Source organism: Rattus norvegicus, chromosome 1, assembly GCF_021556685.1.
Source record: "Rattus norvegicus strain SHRSP/BbbUtx chromosome 1, alternate assembly SHRSP_T2T, whole genome shotgun sequence".
NCBI classification, from domain to species: Eukaryota; Metazoa; Chordata; class Mammalia; order Rodentia; family Muridae; genus Rattus; species Rattus norvegicus.
Window position 1 is genome coordinate 108,761,712 of NC_141534.1, and position 19,749 is coordinate 108,781,460.

The 19,749-nt window shown below is 47.2% G+C and overlaps 1 long non-coding RNA gene across 1 annotated transcript in view; it reads left to right on the plus strand.

The window, feature by feature from the left end:
- LOC134483110 (uncharacterized) overlaps positions 1 to 19,749 on the plus strand; it is a 34,821-nt gene that overhangs the window by 1,104 nt on the left and 13,968 nt on the right. The window lies entirely within an intron of this gene.

Consider the following 19,749-nt stretch of genomic DNA (forward strand, 5'->3'; position numbering starts at 1 on the left):
ACTGCTGTATTGGAATGGCTCCACTTTAGGCTGGGTAAGAGACCAAGATGAAACTTGCTTTCCCCCTAGAATTTTTTTTTTCTATTTTCTTTTCAAGACAGGGTTTGTCTGTGTAGCCCTGTTTGTGCTGAAACTTACTCTGTAGACCAGGCTAGCCTCAAACTCGGAGCTCCACCTGCCTCTGTCTCCCAAGTGGTAGGATTAAAGGCATGTGACATCATGGGCTGGCAGTATTGGAATTCTTAATTTTCCTCTTCCTTAGCCTCATATCTTAAGAACTCTCCCTAACCCAACATAATTCAGTTAGGGTTTTCTAGAGTCACAGAACTTAGGGAATGTCTCTATATTGAGGGAATTTATTGTGATGACTTACAGTCTGTAGTCCAACTAACCCAACAATGGTTATGAATGGGAAATTCAAGAATCTAATACTTACTCAGTCCCACGAGACTAGTGGTTTCAGAAGTAGGTTCCAACAGATCTGCTGGCAAGTAGGATCAGGCAAAAAAGAGTGAATCTTCCTTCTTCCAATGTCCTTATATAGGCCTCCAGCAGAAGGTGTGGCCCAGCAGAAGGCGTGGCCTAGATTAAAGGTGTGTGTACCTTCAAGCCTGTATCTGGGACTTGATTTGTCTCAGGCTGACCTTGAACTCAGAGATCTCCTTGCCTCATCTGGGATTAAAGGCTGTACTACCTTGCCCGGGCCTAAGCTTTTCATGGCCACTATGCCTCAAGATCTCCAGGCCAAGATCCAGGTCAGAAACTTTTGTCTTCTAGCATCAAGATCTGGATAACAGATGAGCCTTTCAATTCTGGATTGTAGTTCATTCCAGATATAGTCAAGTTGACAACCAGGGATGGCCACCACACTCCCTTTACAAGGAGAAACAATGAATTCAGCAGATAGTTCCAGAGAAAGAACTGATGAACAGTATAAAGGCCCAGCCCCTGCCCGACTAAGGCTTTAATTCTCATGACCAGGAATAACTGCATAACGCAGAAAGTAGTAACTACTGATGAAGGACAGTGCAGAACGGAGAGTTGCTAGAGTTTGCAAATAAAATGGCATTTGGAAACCTTTGTTATTAAATTTAGCTGGGTCTCCTATACCTCAGCTGGCAAATTTAGAATTTAACAGCTACAGTTGGACTATGAGCACAGATTGAATCAAGAATTTAGCAGATATATTTACGTTGGTAAGAAATAAGATGAGAAATGTGACGAAGGTTGAGATGGTACTGAGGGCCAGGGTAGGAGGGTAGGGAGAAGCTTTTTAAGACAGTAGTCAGAGTGTGGCATCATTGCAGACGCCTTTAATCCCAGCACTTGGAATGCAGAGACAGGCGAGTTTAAGTCCAGCCTGGACAGCTAGAGCTACAATAGTGAGGTTCTGAGCGGGGAGGCAGGAAGAAATGAAAGTCCCAATGACATAGTATTTATTCCCTTTAGATTGACACAATTCAAATTCCAAATAAGCAATGCTGTAAAGGAAAGGGAAATGTACTCTCATGAAAGTATTTGAGGTCAGTTTGGTAAAATATAAAAGCCTAATGCTTTAGGTAGCTTCTTGTGTGCTAGACATGCTTCTAGGTTTTTTTTTTTAACATAAGCAATCAAAATTTCATAGCAAGCTTATTAAGTAGTGGTCGAATTGAATGACTGAGTTCTTCCCAAATATTGTCTGTGTCAGCATTGACTTCATGCAGTTTTCTAGAGTATCTTATTATTGTGGTTTGTTGTTTGTCTGTTTTGAGACAGTATTTCTTGACAACCTTGGCTATCCTGGAACTTACTCTGTAGACCAGGCTGGCTTTGAATCTCTCGTGGAGATCTGCCTGCCTCTGCCTCTCTGGGTTACACGCCTGGCCTTAGTATTTTAACTTTGTGTATGTCGGTATGAAAGACCCCAGCTTAGCAGCAGTAACGCCATTTTACAAGGCTGTACTTAAGATGACTGGTTCAGAGAAAGGTTAGAACACTGAGTACACAGCGGCTGCCAAGCAGGATGTGTTTGGTGAGCAGGTCACGGCCCAGCAGAGGGTACGGGCAGTCCGGAACATGTAAGAAGGAATGGGTCACCTTACCAGTAGCCAGCTGAACCCGGCGGTCCGTAGTCCATCGGTATTGTTTCTCACCAGTAGCTCCTTGTACCCAGGCCGTCCGGTCGCTGAGTTGTCCTGAAGCTTGAGTGAGGACTGAATGCTGGGCTCCTGTGTCTATCAGGAAAGCAACCGGCTGCCCCCCAACTTTAAGCGTTACCCTGGGCTCAGGGGGGGCTCCTGGCCCTGACCTCCCTAATCTTTATCTAGAGCCAAGAGGGAGGTTCGTGGTCGAGGCTTTCGGGGTCCGCCAGGCTTCTTGGGGCACTCTCTGGCCCAGTGCCCTTTCTCTTTGTAATAGGCACATTGATCTTTATCCAGCTTCAGCCCCTTTCGAGCTCCCCCCTATCTCCCTTCCTTTCTTGGCCCTGAACTACGGCGGCCAAGATTTGACTCAATTTTTTCTCTTATTAAAAATCTTTTCAGCTTCTTTAAGTAAATCCTGTAATGTATAGCCCTGCAAATTTTCTAACCTCTGTAACTTAGTCCTGATATCTGGAGCAGCCTGCCAGATGAAGGACATAGAGACACTCGTCATTTGTCCTGGGTCATCTGGGTCATAGGGAGTGTACATACGGTAGGCCTCCTTAAGTCTCTCTAGAAAGGCGGAGGGAGTTTCCCCTGCTTCCTGTAATACCTGTTTTACCTGAGCCAAATTAGTAGGGCGTCGTATAGCCCCTCGGAGACCCGCTAGAAGCAACTGGCGATAAAGGCGTAGGTGTCCCTTACCTTCAGCTGTATTAAAATCCCAGTTTGGTCTCTTAAGTGGGAATGTAGCATCAATTTCCTCAGGCAGCTGGGTGGGACGCCCATCATCTCCCAGAACATGCTTTCTGGCCTCTAGGAACACTCTTTGTTTTTTTTTTTCTGAGGTTAAGAGGGCCTGTAAGAGCTGTTGGCAGTCATCCCAAGTAGGCTGGTGGGTAAGTAAAACAGATTCTATTAGGTCGGTGAGTGCCACCGGATCTTTGGAGAAAGAAGGGTTGTGTTGTTTCCAATTGTAAATGTCAGCTGCTGAAAACGGCCAGTATTGGGTCTGGCCACCGGTTCCCTGTCTAAGTGGGAAAGCCTGGGAGGTTGAATCTGGCATCACCTCACGCTTATTGCGCAATCTCCCTGCGACAGGGGAGAAACCCTTATCAGACTGTGGCCCGGCAACTGATCTGGCCGGCGGCTCTGCCTCCTCCGTTTTAGCCAGGCCTGTCAGAGAGAAGATCTATGAGAGGGGAGTTTGGGTCTGCCAGGAGGACAGGTTTCTTAGAAGGCTCTGATTTCACAAAGGTAGAGAGAGGAAGACGTGGCCGGCAGACCGGGCGGGGCCGAGGGGGCAGGCTGGGGGTTGAGGGGAGGCCAATTCGGGTCCACGAAGGGTTCCGCCTGGGGGGGGGGTTAAGGCGAGACTCTCTCAAGTGATAATATAAGAAACCTGGTCAGGATGTCCGTGGACGACCCGATCTTTAACCTGTAAAATAATGATCTTATTAAATGTGCCATTCACTGGCCATCCCGCTCCGAAAGTGGGCCACTCGGATGTGCAGAGAGTCTGTCATTTTCCTTTTTTAACCTCGACGGACTGGTTGTGTGCCCGGTCGTGGACGTCTTCCCAATGATCAAGAGTGAGACTTAGGGGCATTGTTAGGGACTGTCCCATGTTAGTTCTAAGGAAGATTAGAACACAGAGAAAACAAACAACACCAACAGTCAAACAAACAACAGACAGGCGTGCTGCACGGCTTTGGTACCAAACTGAAAGCAAAAAGTCAGATGGAGGTGGCAAAGGTCCGGGGCCCTCTGAAAGCCAAAAATACAGACAGAGGTGCCGTTAGTCCGGATCTTTCTCCTCTCCCAGATTGGGCCCCGAAAAGTCGGGCCCCTAACACCCTTGGAACGTCTTCCAGGGCTGCGGGGCGAGAAGTCCGAGCTCGTCAGCTCCTTCTTCGTCCCGCCCAAATTCCAAACAACCTGGCTGAGCGCTCACAGAACAGACCTGGCTGAGCGCTCACAGAACAGACCTGGCTGAGCGCTCACAGAACAGACCTGGCTGAGCGCTCACAGAACAGACAGAATAAGGCAGAACGAGACAGAATCAGACAGACGCCGGCCGGCTTACCTCCCAGTGGGTGGTCGGTGGTCCCTGGGTGGAGGATCTCCTTTCCCGGCCAATGCACCAAATGAAAAGCTCTCAGGGAGAACTTTCCCTCGGGATGGAGACCCTCCAACTCCAAAGACCAGACCGAGACACCACAGGATGCAATCAGCAAGAGGATTTGGTTTATTGTCGGGATACACAGGCACAGGCACCTGCGGGCGCTTCAGTCACTCGGGGGACTGGCGCACCCCACGGAACCAAGGATGGGCTTTTATAGGATTTTGGGAAGCAGAAGCAAGCATACAGAAGCAGATGCATGGTTACAGGGATATAATTGGTGGATTCTAATATGGCAAGGGTTTAGCCCGGGGGCAAGTTTCCTAGCTACCTTCCTGAAACATAACGGCTGACTCAGCCCCCCAAGGGTTCAGCCCGGGGGCAAGTTTCTTAGCTACCTTCTTGGAACATAACGACTGACTCGGCCCCCCACCAGGGTGTGGGACCTCTCCCGGGGCTTTTTTTTCATTGTCAGGTGCTCAACCGAAGTCGTCCTGTTGCCAGGCCTTCAACCAAACACATCCTGCTTGGCAGCCGCTGTGTACTCAGTGTTCTAACCTTTCTCTGAACCAGTCATCTTAAGTACAGCCTTGTAAAATGGCGTTACTGCTGCTAAGCTGGGGTCTTTCAGGTAGGTATGTGTACATCAGTATTGAAGGGCATCTGGTCTCTTGGAGCTGGAGTTCTAGGCAGTGGTGAGTTGTCTCATGTATAATCTGAGAACTGAACTTCAGTCCTCTGGAAGTGCTCATAACTATTGAATCACCTTTCCGGCCCCACACTTTTAATTTTAAAATTTTACTTTTAATTTAAAAATGTTAAATAACTACTTGGATGTAGAAATTATCTTTCTAGATGTATGTTCTGCCAAAACCAATAGGTGTGTATCCAAAGTCACTGGGACAGTTAGGTATTCACTGCAGCTTTAGAAGAGCAGAAGACTGGGGTCAGCTGAGAGAGCTCCTGCCACCAAGTCCAACAGCTCAACTCTGAGCCTCAGGACCCAGGCAGTGAAAGGAGAGACCTGACTCCTGCGAGTTGTCCTCTGACCTCCATGCATGCATGGCACGTGCACCTACACTCGCCCCTCCCCATCCCCCCAACTACACACACACCATAGAATGTCATTCAGGAAGTTAACAAAGGAAAACAAGAACAACATTAAAAAGGTCATGAATGTCTGCTGGTTGGGGAACAATGGAGTGGGAGTTTGTATCCCCCACAAAGAAGGAACTAGATCTGTATGTGTACCTGGGATGATCTCTGAGATCATTGTTGGAGAAAGTATGAAGTACGATATGTCCTAAAAGAGAGCGAATCCATCTCTAAGGTGCTGGAGGCATAGCTCAGAGCTAGAGCCTGCACTTGGCACACGTAGATCTCTCGCCTCAATCCCCAGCACCAAAAGAAAATTAAGGGTTTGTTTGTTTTTTAAGATAAATTTAAAGTATAGCTACATGTACAGGCTTGTCTATATGAGGGTTACAGCGGGCCAGAGATGATCTAGAAAATGGAAAGAATCAGTTCCAGTCAGGAAGGAAGTGGGTTTCCCACCACATCTTGGCTGTTTGAAAAAAAATTTTTTTTGGTGTGTGTATATGTAAATATTTCTATTACTAAGGTTTTTTTTTTTGGTTTTATCTTTTGAGAAGAGGATATGATATCATGCTATTTTAGATTCATGAGTTATCATGAGTTCCTTTTTCAGAGTTCTCAAAGATAGCCTCAGTATTTGCCCCTTTCTGAGAATACCTTTACCACAAGAAACACATCCTTTGGTCCTCAAGAGTTGTGGTGAGCTTTTGTTAGGCAGGGCAGGGCTAGCCCTGTGGGCTCAGCTGTCTCAGTATCGTTCCTCCATAGTTCAGTAACCTCACCCTGACACACAACTTTTAAAGAGGCTTCAGCAAATGGTGAAAGAAGAGAGGACTCCTGTTAATGAACTCTGAGGGAAAGAAGCAGGTGTGTGCTCTTTAAGCCGGTTGGCGATGAAGAAAAGAGAGAGGTACGCAGTTAGGGAGGGGCCACCTCAGGGCTGCTCGGAGAAAGGCAAACAGAGAGAGAGAGAGAGAGAGAGAGAGAGAGAGAGAGAGAGAGAGAGAGAGAGAGAGAGAGAGCCAGAGACTCCGCCAATCCCAGGTGTGCGGAAGCCTCCCTAGCTGAAGGCCGAGAGCTGGAGGTCAGCACAGAAAGCACAAGACCCTGTCTCAAAGTACAGCCATGGGATGAGTAACCGGCCTGAAGTCTCGAGGCTTTGAAGGGAGTTCAGGACTTCAGTCATTCTCTTCTGAGGCTGATCTTTCCTCTTTCCTTTGGCATACTCCAAGGGCTTCTTCTAAACGATGACTTAAGAACTCTCTTATTTAAGAAGTATACAAGTAGAGGCTGGAGAGATGGCTTGGTGATTAAGAGCACTGACTGCTCTTCCAGAGGTCCTGAGTTCGATTCCCAGCTACCAGATGGTGGCTCACGACCATCTGTAATGGGATTTGGTGCCCTCTTTTGGTGTGTCTGAAGACAGCTACAGTGTACGCACATAACATATAAAATAAATAAATAGAAATATAGAAGTAGTTACTTGTATAAGAAGAAGCCATACTTTTTTCTTGGTATACAAGTAAACAAGAAATATACAACTAGCACTTGCCCAGGGTGCACCAGGCCCTAGATTTAACTGGGAGCACTGCACAAACAACCCTGAGTGCTCCAGGCCCTCAAATGTGTTTATTTAAACTATAATTTTGTGTTCTTGGCTTATGTATTAAGATACTGGTTTCTGATAGAATCTATAATCCTAGCACCCCTCAAGCCCCCCACCCCCAGACAGAGTCTCAGTGTAGCCTCGGATATCCTGGTATGCTCTATGAAGACCAGGCTGGCTTGGAACTCCACCCTCCCCCATCCCCCTAAATGCTGGAATTAAATTAATTAATTTAATTAGATAATTAAATTAATTAAAGGCATGTACCACTACACCTGACTAATCTTATTAGCAGTTTTGAGGCTGAGGCAGGAAGATTTAAAAAAAAAAATTAGGGCCAGCCTGGACTACAGATGAGACTCTGTCTCGAAACAATCATACGAACAAACAAACAAAGAAATGACACGTTGTACACTGTTCATTTGTACAAGTTTTAAGTAAGGTCTGACTGTGTTCTGCCCATGCCCCCCTCCAAAACATATATTGAAAGTCTGTTTTCCGGGCATGAATGTGCTTGGAGACAGGCCCCTAATGATAATGATCAAGACTTAAGTGAGGTCATCGTGGGGCCTGACCCAAATGACTCATAAAAGAGGAAGTCTATAAAGGTAACTGGTCGTAAAGGTCAAGCGGGAGGCAGGCGGATCTTTTGAGTTTGAGGCCAGCCAGGGCTACATAATGATGCCTGTCTCAAAAATAGAATGAAGTAAAAGTAAATAAATCATAAAAGAAGGAGAAAGACAACCAAGATATTTGAGATAAACCAAAGGGCCAGAGGCCAGGACGTGGCACAATGTTTTCCCACCCAATTAAAAGGCAAGAATGTTGACGAAAAGCAAAAGGCAAGGAGGATGGACTTGGCAGGTCATGGTCTGTGGACACTTTCCTTTATTGTGAAGTGGTTGAAGTTTCCTGGTACCCGTGCAGCAGCAGTTAAAATGGAGGTCCATCCCCCGACATAAAAGCCACCAGTGCACATGGATATGTATACAATATTTACTGCAGGCTTATGTGCTTCATCAAAACCCTGGAAATAACCCTCAGGATGTTCTCAGGAGGGCAGGAACACTCACGGTGACCCACTCAGCCCATGATATCGGAGCAGGGAAGTTCAATGTGAAAGAATCACGAAGTATATGGGCTTTGAGTAATGAGGGGGTCGGTTAGTAAGAAGAGACTTTCTTGAAAGCTCTCTCTTGTGTGTCCGTGGGTATGCTCCTTATGTACATCCCTCATGTGCTACAACTTGGTTTTTAAGACAGGGGCTGTCTCGTTGGGACCTGTGGCTCTCTGACTACGAGAGCCCCACAGATAGTCCTGTCTGCTGACCCAGTGATGGAATTCACCACCAACTCTCTGGCATGACACCCGAGAAAGAGTTTCCTGTCCCTTCAGGACTGAGATTCAGGAATCTTGGAGATGATGGGTCTATGGGTCACTGGGTAACAGATCTGTGGAACTTGCTGGAAATCTGCCTGGTGGAACTTGATGTCTGCCTGCTAGGGTGCTGGGGGCAGTCTTATTGTAGTTCTTCCTACAGGGCTGCCTGAGGGTGAGGGTGGGAGGAGACTGGGGAGGGTGCTTGCTCAGCAAACTCTCATACAGCAGGAGCCTGGGGCCCCAGAGACCAGGATGGAATCCGTCCAGGGTTGGGGTGGGGGTGGAGGGCACAGGATCTAGGATATCTTGTACCTGGTCTTTCCATGTTCCTCTGGTGCCCTCTAATGACTGAACTTCATCACTGTAAAGAAAAATATTTAAAGGGTCCAGAACTGTTTCCCATTGAGCAGTCAAAAAGGGTACATTTGGAGCTGAGACAATAAATTGTTAAATCGGTCAGGTTCTACTTGCCACAGAATTATTTGTAATGGCTAAGAACTAGAAACGACACAGGCGTTCTCAAAATGATAATGAAAGGACCTGCGTATTCTCAAAGAGTAACGACTGATCAAGACTACTGAACACTCATTCTGTGAGGTGTTGTGGCAGACACTTTGAAATGTAGCAATTAGCAGGTCACACCTGTGACCCCAGGACTCCGAGGCAGGTGGATCTCTGTGAGTTGAAGTTAGCTTGGCTCAGGCCAGCCTGAGTTACACTGTGAGGCTGAGAAACACAGCAAGACCCCTAACAATACAGCAGCAACAAAAACCAACAAGAAGTGACAGATATATAGCCATTGTTCTGGAGGGATTGTGGAGTGTTGGCTTCTCTAAATTTTATTTCCTTCCTTTTAAAAGAAAGGGTCTCGCTCGTGTAGACCATCCTGACCTTTGACTGGCTGGGTGACAAAGGTTGACTTTGGATAACCTTGAACTTCCGATCCTCCTGCTTCTACCTCCCTAGTATTGGCTTTCAGGCAAGTAGCACACACACCACACCTGGCTTCTAGGGGCTTGTAATTGCTTTCTGTGAAGTGAAAAAGGACAAAAGAAAAGGAGGGGGTGGGGGTGGGGGTATAAAAATATCTCCAAGTGGGACTGGAGCGATAGCTTATTGGTTTAGAGCACTTGCTGCTCTTGCAGAGGACTGGTTTCAGTTCCCAGAGCTCATGTGGTAGCTCACAACCACCTGTAACTACAGTTCCATGGGATCTGTTGCCCAATTCTGGCCCCTGGGAGCACCAGGCGTGCACTTACACACAGGCAGAACACTCATACACATAAAGTCTTTTCTAGAAAAGTATCTTCAATAGAAGATGGGTCTGGAAAGAGCTTCAAGATCTAGGACTTGTCCAGGGTTCACCAGGCCCTAGTACTGGGGGTACTGCACAAACAACCTCCATCAAAAATACAGGGAGGAAGAAATGACAAGACAATAAAAGACTTAGACTTGCTTGTTGCCTTCTCCCCAACTCTGTCTCTCAGAAAGTCTTGTGGGCCTTAACCCCCTAGGGTGAGATCACCAGGTATGCCACCTTATCCCTTTTCCTTGTGTTTTTTATTTGCTTACTTGTTTATTTTGTGGCGATGAGGATTGAACCCAGGGTCTTCTCCATGTTAGGCAAGTGTCTAGCTACACCCCTGTCCACTTTATACTGGGCAAAAAGGGAGAGATGACTTCTGTGTTTAGCTACTTGAAGCTGATTCATTAATTAAGGTGTGCATATGTGTAAAAGACATGCCCCTTTCCCCTTTTTCTTGAGTCTTTGTGAATTTCCCATCATGCCTATCAATCCCACTCATTTTCCTGTCCCTCCATATCTACTCTCTGCCTTTGCAACCTCCCCTCTGCCTCCACAAAGAAAACAGATAGACAGATAGACAAATCTTGCCATTGAAGCTTCAGTGTGTCAGATACATCTCTTTTGCCTAAACAACTTTTTTTTTTTTTTGCAAATATTCAATTTAATGACTCATTGGTCTGGTTGGCTTCTGGACTCCTCCCAGATATCTGTTGTTGTCCTGTCTCATGGAGTTCCTGCAGCTTTGTTTCTGGAGGACTGGTCCCTTCATGCACTCCATCAGTTCATAGATGGGGAGATGTTGGGGTGGGCCAACTCAGAGGTCTGGATCTGGACCTGGGTGATAGCTGAGTTGGTCAGCCTGCCAGCTCCGCCGTGTTCTCACACCATTGGGGCCAGCTCTACTGTGCTGCCCCAGTAAGGTGTGTGTGTGGTGTGTGTGTGTGTGTGTGTGGTGTGTGTGTGTGTGTGTGTGGTGTGTGTGTGTGTGTGGTGTGTGGTGTGTGTGTGTGTGGTGTGTGTGTGTGTGGTGTGTGTGTGTGTGGTGTGTGTGTGTGTGTGTGGTGTGTGTGTGGTGTGTGTGTGTGGTGTGTGGTGTGTTCATGGTCATGTTCGCGGTCTTCCAAGTGTGGGGCTGGAGAGATGGCTCAGCTATTAAAGGCTAGGCTCACAACCCCAAAATAAAAGTGATGGACATTCTTAAGACACGAAAAGTATCATGTGAGTGTTTGAAATGTGTTTGAAATGTGTACTGATCTGTGGGGAAAGGTGAACATAGAAGGACCTGGGCTTATTGTTACAATGTTCAGGGGTGGACATTCACCCGGATAGATCTACCTCAAAATGATAATGGTATGTTGTATTGATTAATTTTTACTCTCTATGCACATGGGTATTTTGCCTTCTTGTGCACCTGGTGCCTGTGGAGGCCAGAAGAGGGCATCAGATGCCCTAAAATTGGAGTTACAGATGGCTGCGAGCCACCATGTGGGTGCAAGAGATTGAAACCAGGGCTTCTTGAATGGCAGGTATCTACCAACTGAGTTACACCCCCAACTCATGGCAGTTAGGTTTTCTGATAAAATTACAGATGACTTTTAAGGAATTAAAAAAAAATACTGTTTTGAAACAGGATCCAACTCTGTAGCCCTGGCTGACCTTGAACTCACAGAGATCCGTCTGCCTCTCTCGCCTTTAGTGCTGGAACTAAAGGTTTGCATCAGCATGCCCAGGTATTTTTGTTATTTTTAGCTAAGTGTAGGCATGTGTGTCTCTGTGCAGGTATATGCACATGAGTGCAGGTGACCTAAGAAACTAGATAGAGGAGGCTGGGTCCTCTCGAGCTTGAGTCACAGCAGTTAAGAGCTGCCCAAAGTTGGAGGAAGCTTCTGGAATAAACACTCGAGCACCAGACAGGGTGGAAGAGAAGAGATATCCTCACTGGACTGAAGCCAGGACAGCCCTGAAAGGCTGGGTCCAGTTTGCACTCTCATTTTCTACTCTAAAACCACAGTGTGGGTGGGCAAGCAAGTGAGATCTTATAGAAGCACAAGTGGCAGTCAGTCAGTTGTCAAGGGCAATGGCCCATTGTTTCGGCTCCTTCTCCAGGACATTCTGTTCCAGGTAGCAAGGGAAGTCACTCTTGACAAATGGGCAGTGCAAGCAGCACTTTAAGTCACTAAATAGTCAATGTCTGATAATTGGTCATTCCTACTTTAGTGCACTACACAACACAGGTGCTAGGAAGTGAACTCAGGTGCTTTGCAAGAGCAGTAAGCACTCTTAACTACTGAGCCATCTCTCCAGCTCCTGTGTCATTTTTTTATTGTATTTTTAAAAAGATTTATTTATGTATATGAGTGCTCTATTTGCATGTGTGCCTGTGCGACAGAAGAGGCATAAGACAGAAGAGGGCATCAGACCCCATTGCAGGTGGTTGTGAGCCACCGTGTGGTTGCTGGGAATTGACCTCAGGACCTCTGGAAGAGCAGCCAGTGCTCTTAATTGCTAAGCCATCTCTCCTACGTAATTTTTTATTGTATTTTTGTAAACAAAGCACAAGTGAGCACCTCCATCGTTCTTCTCACCTTCTCGTGGTGATTGAATGGATACATCACAATCTACTCCCTGTTGGCTGACATGCGGTTGTTTGAAAGAACATGGCTTTTAAAGGGCCAGATGCCGCAGCCTCCCTGCAGCTCTCTCTAGCACAGGGAGCTTGGGTCCTGAAACCCTGGCTAGGGGTGTTGAGGGAATGAAGCAAGGACAGATGTACGCAGACTTGCGCAAAAGAGCTGGGTTCGGGTGGGGGTGTGTTCACTCTGAGGACGTGCCACCTAATTGCCACCTGAAACAGAATCTCAGATGTTTCTTATTTAGAGCACAGCAGGAGGGGTGAGCGTCAGTAGGAAGGAGGTCTATGTAGGGAGCATTTCCCTCAGGCTGCAGATGTGGGAGAGAGGAAACCTGTTGTTCCTGTTGTTGTCTGTACAATTGGTCACTCCCTCACAGGAGAACCTCAGAGGGAGGCTTTGCCGTCCCCCTTAGCCTTCCCTGGGGAAGGCTTTGGCATTTGCAGGAGGCTGAAGCATTGGAGTCCTTGACATGGCCGTGCCCTGTCTACAGTACAAGCTCACCCCGGGCTCCCTCCAGAGGATGAAGCACTCTCTGGGCTGTGGTCTAGCAGCAGCTGCAGTGCCTGGTGAGTATTTGGCCCCTCAGTACTCTTTGGATAAGCCGTGTTGAACTAAATCATGGGATGTAAACCTTCCCACCATTCCCAAAAGCTTATGAAAAGTCAGACTTCTCCTTTGCTCTGAGGATTGGCTTGGAGGCTCCTCTGGCGGCTCATTCAGATCCGTGCTTAGAAGAAGGGTGTTCTCCGAAGAGGCATCTCTGCCACACCCCCTGAACCTCCCGTAGTCTCTCCGTCTTCTTAGCTCTCTCATTCTCAGTCTTTTTTTTTTAAAGATTTATTTATTATATATGCGTACACTGTAGTTGTCTTGAGACACACCAGAAGAGGGGATCGGATCCCATTACAGACACCATGTGGTTGCTAGGATTTGAACTCAGGACCTCTGGAAGAGCAGTCAGTGCTCCTAACCACCGAGCCATCTCTCCAGCCCACTCTTAGTCTTAATAAAACTTGTCTCCAGGGTTTAGAGCCATGCCCACTCTTCTCTCTAAAGCCCAGCCATGTTTAGATGTACATATTGTTTCTGTCTACTACTCTCTCCCACCTCAAGGCCTGCTGTGGCCTGGGGACCCTTTCTCCTAATAAACTGCACCCTTCTGGAGGGGATCATATACCATCTTCCTGTCTGGACCAACTGCTGCTGTTCCCTTTCACTATGTTTAACAGTTTCCAGTATGGAATCATTATGAGCTGTGTTGCTAAGAATCTTCTAGAAGAGGTGGTTTTGGGCAGGGAGCTAAGTCTGTAGATAAAAGTGCTTTTATTGCAGGACTGATGACCCAAGTTAGATTCCCAGAACCCATGTGAAAAGCCGGAAGCAGTGGCATATGCATGTGGTCCCAGTACTCCTGTGTGGAGGATGGGAGTTGAGGAAGAGAAAGAATGACCAATGAAAGCATATGGACCAGACCCGCTGGAGTTGAACCTTAGAGAGGCTTATCTCAGCACCTGGCCCCTGTGCCCAAATGCCTCCCAGGATGAAAGATTGTTTATCTCTCTCTTGCTGGTGATGGAACCCTGGGCGTGTGTGAGTGCTCTACCATGAGGTGGACCCCACTCCCCCATTTTGTGTTAAAACAATTTCCCATGGATCTGGGAAGAGAAGGTTCAGTTGGTAAACTGCCTGCTACAGAAGCATGAGAACCTGAGTTTGGAGCCCAGAACCCACCTAAAAAAGTTGGGCACGTGTTAGGGAGGCTAAGCGAGACAGAAAGAACCCTGGGGCTCACTGACGCATCTGGTTAGTCAGGTTAGTGAGGGATGCTGAAACACAAGGAGCACCAACCAACCACAAAAACACCAACCTGCCTATGCTTTCATCACTTACTCCTAGAACAGTGCTCTGAGCCCCCAGCTCTGCTGCCATAATGTACCGACACATGGCACCTTCCTGTCCCACAGCCACAGTCCCTCGGGAAACAGTCCCAGTCCACTGACTTCCCCTCCTCTGTGAACATTCCCCTGGAAACCAAGGCTGCAAAGGATAGCTGTTATTTGGATGCAGGGGATATTGGGTCCCCCTTTGGGGTGCTTAGTGTCATTAATAAAACAACTTAAGAATGAAAGATGGAAAGATGATGACTCAAGTGCTTAAGAATACTGGCTGTTGGGGCTGGAGAGATGGCTCAGCGGTTAAGAGCTCTGACTGCTCTTCCAGAGATCCTGAGTTCAAATCCCAGCAACCACATAGTGGCTCACAACCATCTGTAATGGGATCCAATGCCCTCTTCTGGTGTGTCTGAAGACAGCTACAGCATACTCATATACATAAAATAAATAAATCTTAAAAAAAAGGAATACTGGCTGTTCTTTCAGAGGACCTTGGTTCAATTTCCAGCACCTGCATGAAGGTTCACAACCATCTCTAACTAGATCCAGGGGATCTGACAACCTCTTCTGATCTCCTGAGGCACCAGAGTGCACCAGGAAGCACATGTGGTGCACAGGAATATATATGTACAGACAAACACCCATTCCAAAAAATAAAAATAAGTAAATCTTTTTAAAAAAAAGGGTTTTAGGAGTAGACCCAAATCAAAACTTGAGGACCATTTTATTAGAGTTAAAAATAACCACATTGCAGGAAGCTGTAAACTTCAGCAGTTATCCGGAGGAGGGCAATGAAGAAATGGACGAAAAAGTCATGCAATTTAACCTGCCAGAGAGGTCAGCTACATGGTAGACACGCAGCCGCATGGCAGGCGGGCAGACATTAGACAATGAGTGCTGGGGGGAAGCCCAAAGTGCTGAGGAAGGCATACTTAGAAATGAGAAGGAGGAAAAGGAAAGGTCACACTCCCCTTGAGTGATCCAGAAAACGGTCTGTCCCTCACACAGCTGCAGCCCGTGAGGCTCCGCACTGGGGCAGGGTAGGAATGACACAGTAGCCTTGAAGACAGTTCTCAACTTGTGGTTTGCGGGGGTGGGGGTTTGGGGGGGGCAGTGATCTCATAACAGAGACTCACATTATGGTTCATAACAGTAGCAAAATTACAGCTATGAAGTAGCAATGAGAATAATGTTATGGTTAGGGGTCACCACAGCATGAGGAACTGTGTTAAAGGGTCGCAGCACCAGGAAGGTTGAGAACCGCTGCATTAAAGGACTAATTACCTCACCTACCTCTTTTAGATGGTGTAAGGTGGGACTTCCTTGGGGTAGTCCCTTAGTCAAAGTGACTGAAACAGCTCATCAGGAGTCTCAGGTCTCCGCCCAGACCAGAGCGTCTTTAGATTTTTGCCTGGCTGAGATCACTCATTCCTGAGGCAGTTTTGAATGACCATGGCCCAGCTGCAGATTCTGCTTGTTCCAGACAATATGCCCCATTATGGAATGGCTTTATGGAATGTAAGAAAGTCACAGATTGTCAGGCATGGTGGGGCACAACTTCAGTCCCTGCACTTGGGAGGAAGTGGTGAAGGCGGGTGGTTTTCTATGAGTTGAGGCTAGCCTTGTCTACATAGAGAATCCCATAGGTTCTAGACTCTGGCTAGCCTGAGTTGAGGCTAGCCTGATTTACATAGAGAGTCCCATAGGTTCTAGACGCTGGCTGGTCTGCTAAGTTAGTACTTAATGGAGCCGAGCAAGATGCCCAAAGAAAAGAAGGCCAAGGGGAAGAAGGTGGTCCCGGCACCCATCATTATCAAGAAACAGGAGGCCAAAAAGGTGGTCAATCCTTTGTTTAGAAAAAAGCCTGAGAACTTCCGCATTGGGCAGGACATCCAGCCCTAAAGAGATCTCACGCGCTTCGTCAAATGGCCCCGCTACACCAGGCTGCAGCGGCAAACAGCCATCCTCTATAAGTGGCTCATGGTACCTTCTGCCATTAACCCATTCACCCAGGCCCTGGACAGGCAAACAGCGACTCAGCTGCTTAAGCTTGCCCACAAGTACAGGCCAGAGACAAAGCAGGAGAAGGAGCAAAGGCTACTGAGAAGAAAGCTGCTGACAAAGGGGACGTACCAGCTAAGAGACCGCCTGTCCTCAGAGCAGGGGTCGATACAGTCACTACCTTGGTGGTGACTGCCCATAATGTAGACCCCATTGAGCTGGTGGTTTTCCTGCCTGTTCTGTGTCAAAAGATGGGGGTGCCCTACTGCATCATCATCAAGGGAAAGGCCAGGCTGGGGTGCCTGGTCCACAGGAGACATGCACCACTGTTGCCTTCACACAGGTTAACTCAGAAGACAAGGGTGCTCTGGCTAAGCTGGTGGAAGCTATTAGGACCAATTATAATGACAGATATGACGAGATCCGCCGCCACTGGGGAGGCAACATCCTGGGTCCTAAGTCTGTGACTCGCATTGCCAAGCTGGAAGGGGCAAAGGCACTAAACTGGGTAAAATTACACTAAGTTTTCGGTACATAAATATAGTTACAAAATTAAAAAGTTAGTACATAATAAAGTTTTACCTTACAGTGGAAAAAATGTTGGGCCTGGTATGAAAATAGTGGCAATTAATGGGACTAGAGACAGCCAAAGATAATTCTGGCTCCTGATTTACAACATCCAAACTACAGTCATGATGATCAGCCTGTCTGTCAGGCAGCCTTGTTAACACAGGTGTGGCTGTTTTTTTGAAACTTCAGCTCACAGAGCCCTTGAAATAGAATTCTCAGGTAAACTACATGCTACCTAGTTAAATTGGGATTTTAGATAAATTCATTTTTTAAAAACTAAAAGTATAACTCAAATAAAAAGTTATTTGCTTTTCATCCAAAATTTAAATTTGCATGTCCTACATTTTGATTTGCCTGTTTCAACAACCCTACTTAGAAACCAAGGGCATGGTTCCATCAGGAAATAGCCTCAGAGAGGGCCTGTGCTACCTCCTGCTTTACCACTGGGTGGCAGTAGAGCACTAAACAGCACAGGGGCCTCCTCTAGATGCCGCGTAGAAGAAGCTCGGATCATTCTGGGCTGGTGAGATGCTCAGTGGGTAAGGATGCTTGCTGCCAAGTGTAATGGCCTAAGTTCGATTCCTGGAGAGACAGAATTGTCTCCCACAAGTTGTATTCTGACTCCACACTTGTGCATGGACATGCGCGCGCGTGCGCGCACACACACAAACACACACACACACACACACACACACACACACACACGAATAAATACACGTAACCCCCCCCCCCCCCCCAAAACAAAACAAAACAAAACCCAAAGCCTCAGGGCAGGAGAGATGGCTCAGCAGTTAAGAGCACTGAATGCTCTCCCAGAGGTCCTAGTTCGAGTCCCAGCATCCACATGGTGGCCCACAACCATCTGTAATGGGATCCGATACTATTTTCTGGTGTGTCTGAGCACAGTGACAGTGTACCCACATAAAATAAATGAATCTTTAAAAAAAAACTCAAATTCATGCAGAAAAAGGACAGTGACAACTCACAGAAAAACGACATATACACGATGCATAATAAGTGTGTATAATAAACGATGTATAAAAGTATGAAAAGGTGCTTGGCCCCACTCATTACTGGTTTAGGAAAACAAAAAAACACAATGAATTGTTTTCTGTCTCAGATTGCCAGAGGTTAAAATATCAAGCAAGACTCTTCACAGTGTTGGAAGAGTGAGGCAGAGTGAGCAGACACAGGAGCATCACCTTCGGAACGATATGAAGTCTGGTCGGAGGAGCTAGCTGCCTCCGTCAGTCACGGGCTCGCTCTGCAAGCCCAGGGACCTGAGTCCAGTCCCCGGAAATGACCTTCAGAAGCCAGGCATGAGGGATGGTGGCTAAAGCGGACGCTCACACTGGTCACAGCACAGAGAGTAAGTGTAGAGCAGAGGGCCACAAGTGTGATATCTATACAACACCTCCCCCGAGGCTCAGGCACCATTTTGAAAAGGGGGGAGAGGAGGGACTGTATGAACCAGAGGTCAGGAAGGCCAGAGAGAAACAGTGTCTTCCAGATACGGCAGGACAGCAGCACCCACGAACTCACAGCAACTGTGGTCGTCTGAATGTGATCAAGTTGGTTAACATTCCAGCAGAAGTGGGGGGTTCTAGGCTTCCCCACCCCTAGTCTGAGGAGCTATTGACAGTTGACAGCTCCCGAGGAAGGAAGAGTCGGTTTTCTTTAGGGGTATGGCTCTTGGCAGGTTGACCATGACCAGTGGGTGGCCTCATACCCACGAAGCTATGGAGTGTATGCACCTCCGGCCTGGACTGCAGGTCAATAAAAAGAGAGATCATGAAACTGGGAGTGGGTGGGGAGGTGGGAGAATAGAGTTATGAAGAGGAGTGGGCTGGGAAAATGTGATTACATTATCTACACGGTACACACATGCATGTGTGAAACTCTCCAAGAATTAACAAGACCGTGTTAAAAAAAGAAGTCAGGCATGGCGGCTGAGTCCAGCACTGAACAGGTGGAGACAGGTGGACCCCTCAGGCTTGCTGGCTTAGCCAAATCAGATAGTTTCAGGTCAGGGACAGATAAGGTGGACAGCAGTATCCTGGGAAATGATCCCCAAGGTTGATCCCTTCCCTCCATGTGCATTCACACACACACACACACACACACACACACACACACACACACACCCAAAGCCAGAAATATACACAGCCTTTAATTAGGGAAATTAGTGAAACCCAAACTTTTATTCAGCAAATTTCCTTTATACTCAAAGGCATATAGGTAAATATTCACTTCAGTCTGTACCAGACAAAAACAAAGCACGAAACCCAGCCATCCGCCCAAGGGCAACTGGCTGAATAAATGATGACGCAGTCTATGGTAGAATTATAATTATAGGATCCTGCAGTGCCTTCGAAAATGATGCAGACTTGGCAAGGAATGTGAGTTGAAATGGGGTGACGCTGGCATTCGACATGGAGTCAGGAGGTCATTGTTAATAAGGGCTCAGACATTTCCACAGTTAAACCTTTGAACTGGGTATGACCTCCCACCCAGATTCAAGCTGCCCTGTGGGCTGAGCTGGGCATTATTTTCCCGGAGCATTTTTCACTCCTCACCTATCTTTCCTCTAGCAGACCCCTAACTCCAAACTGCCCAGGAACTGAGACCTGCTCAGCCCCCTTCTCAAACAAGATAATTTCACTTTCCCCAGAAATGGTCTTAGTTCCCTGACATCCAAAGCCATAAACACAGCGGCCACTCCATAAGACCTTGGAGCACACTTTTAAGGCTGCTTGAATTTGTGCTTTCCAGGATCAGAGTAGCCCTGAATAAATGCAGATTTCTTGGGTTTTGGCTATGTTAGTTTTAGTCTCAGTCAGCAGATCTTTATGGTAATGAGGGAAGAATTCTAAGGTATTTTGGTAGTTCAAAAAGCAAGGGGCTCTCCTTGCATACGTAGCAGATGTGCAGCTTGATCTCCATGTGGGTCCCAAACAACTGGAACGGGGGCTGTCCCCAAAGCTGCCGCCTGTATGTGGGATGTGTCCTTTTAGCTGGGCT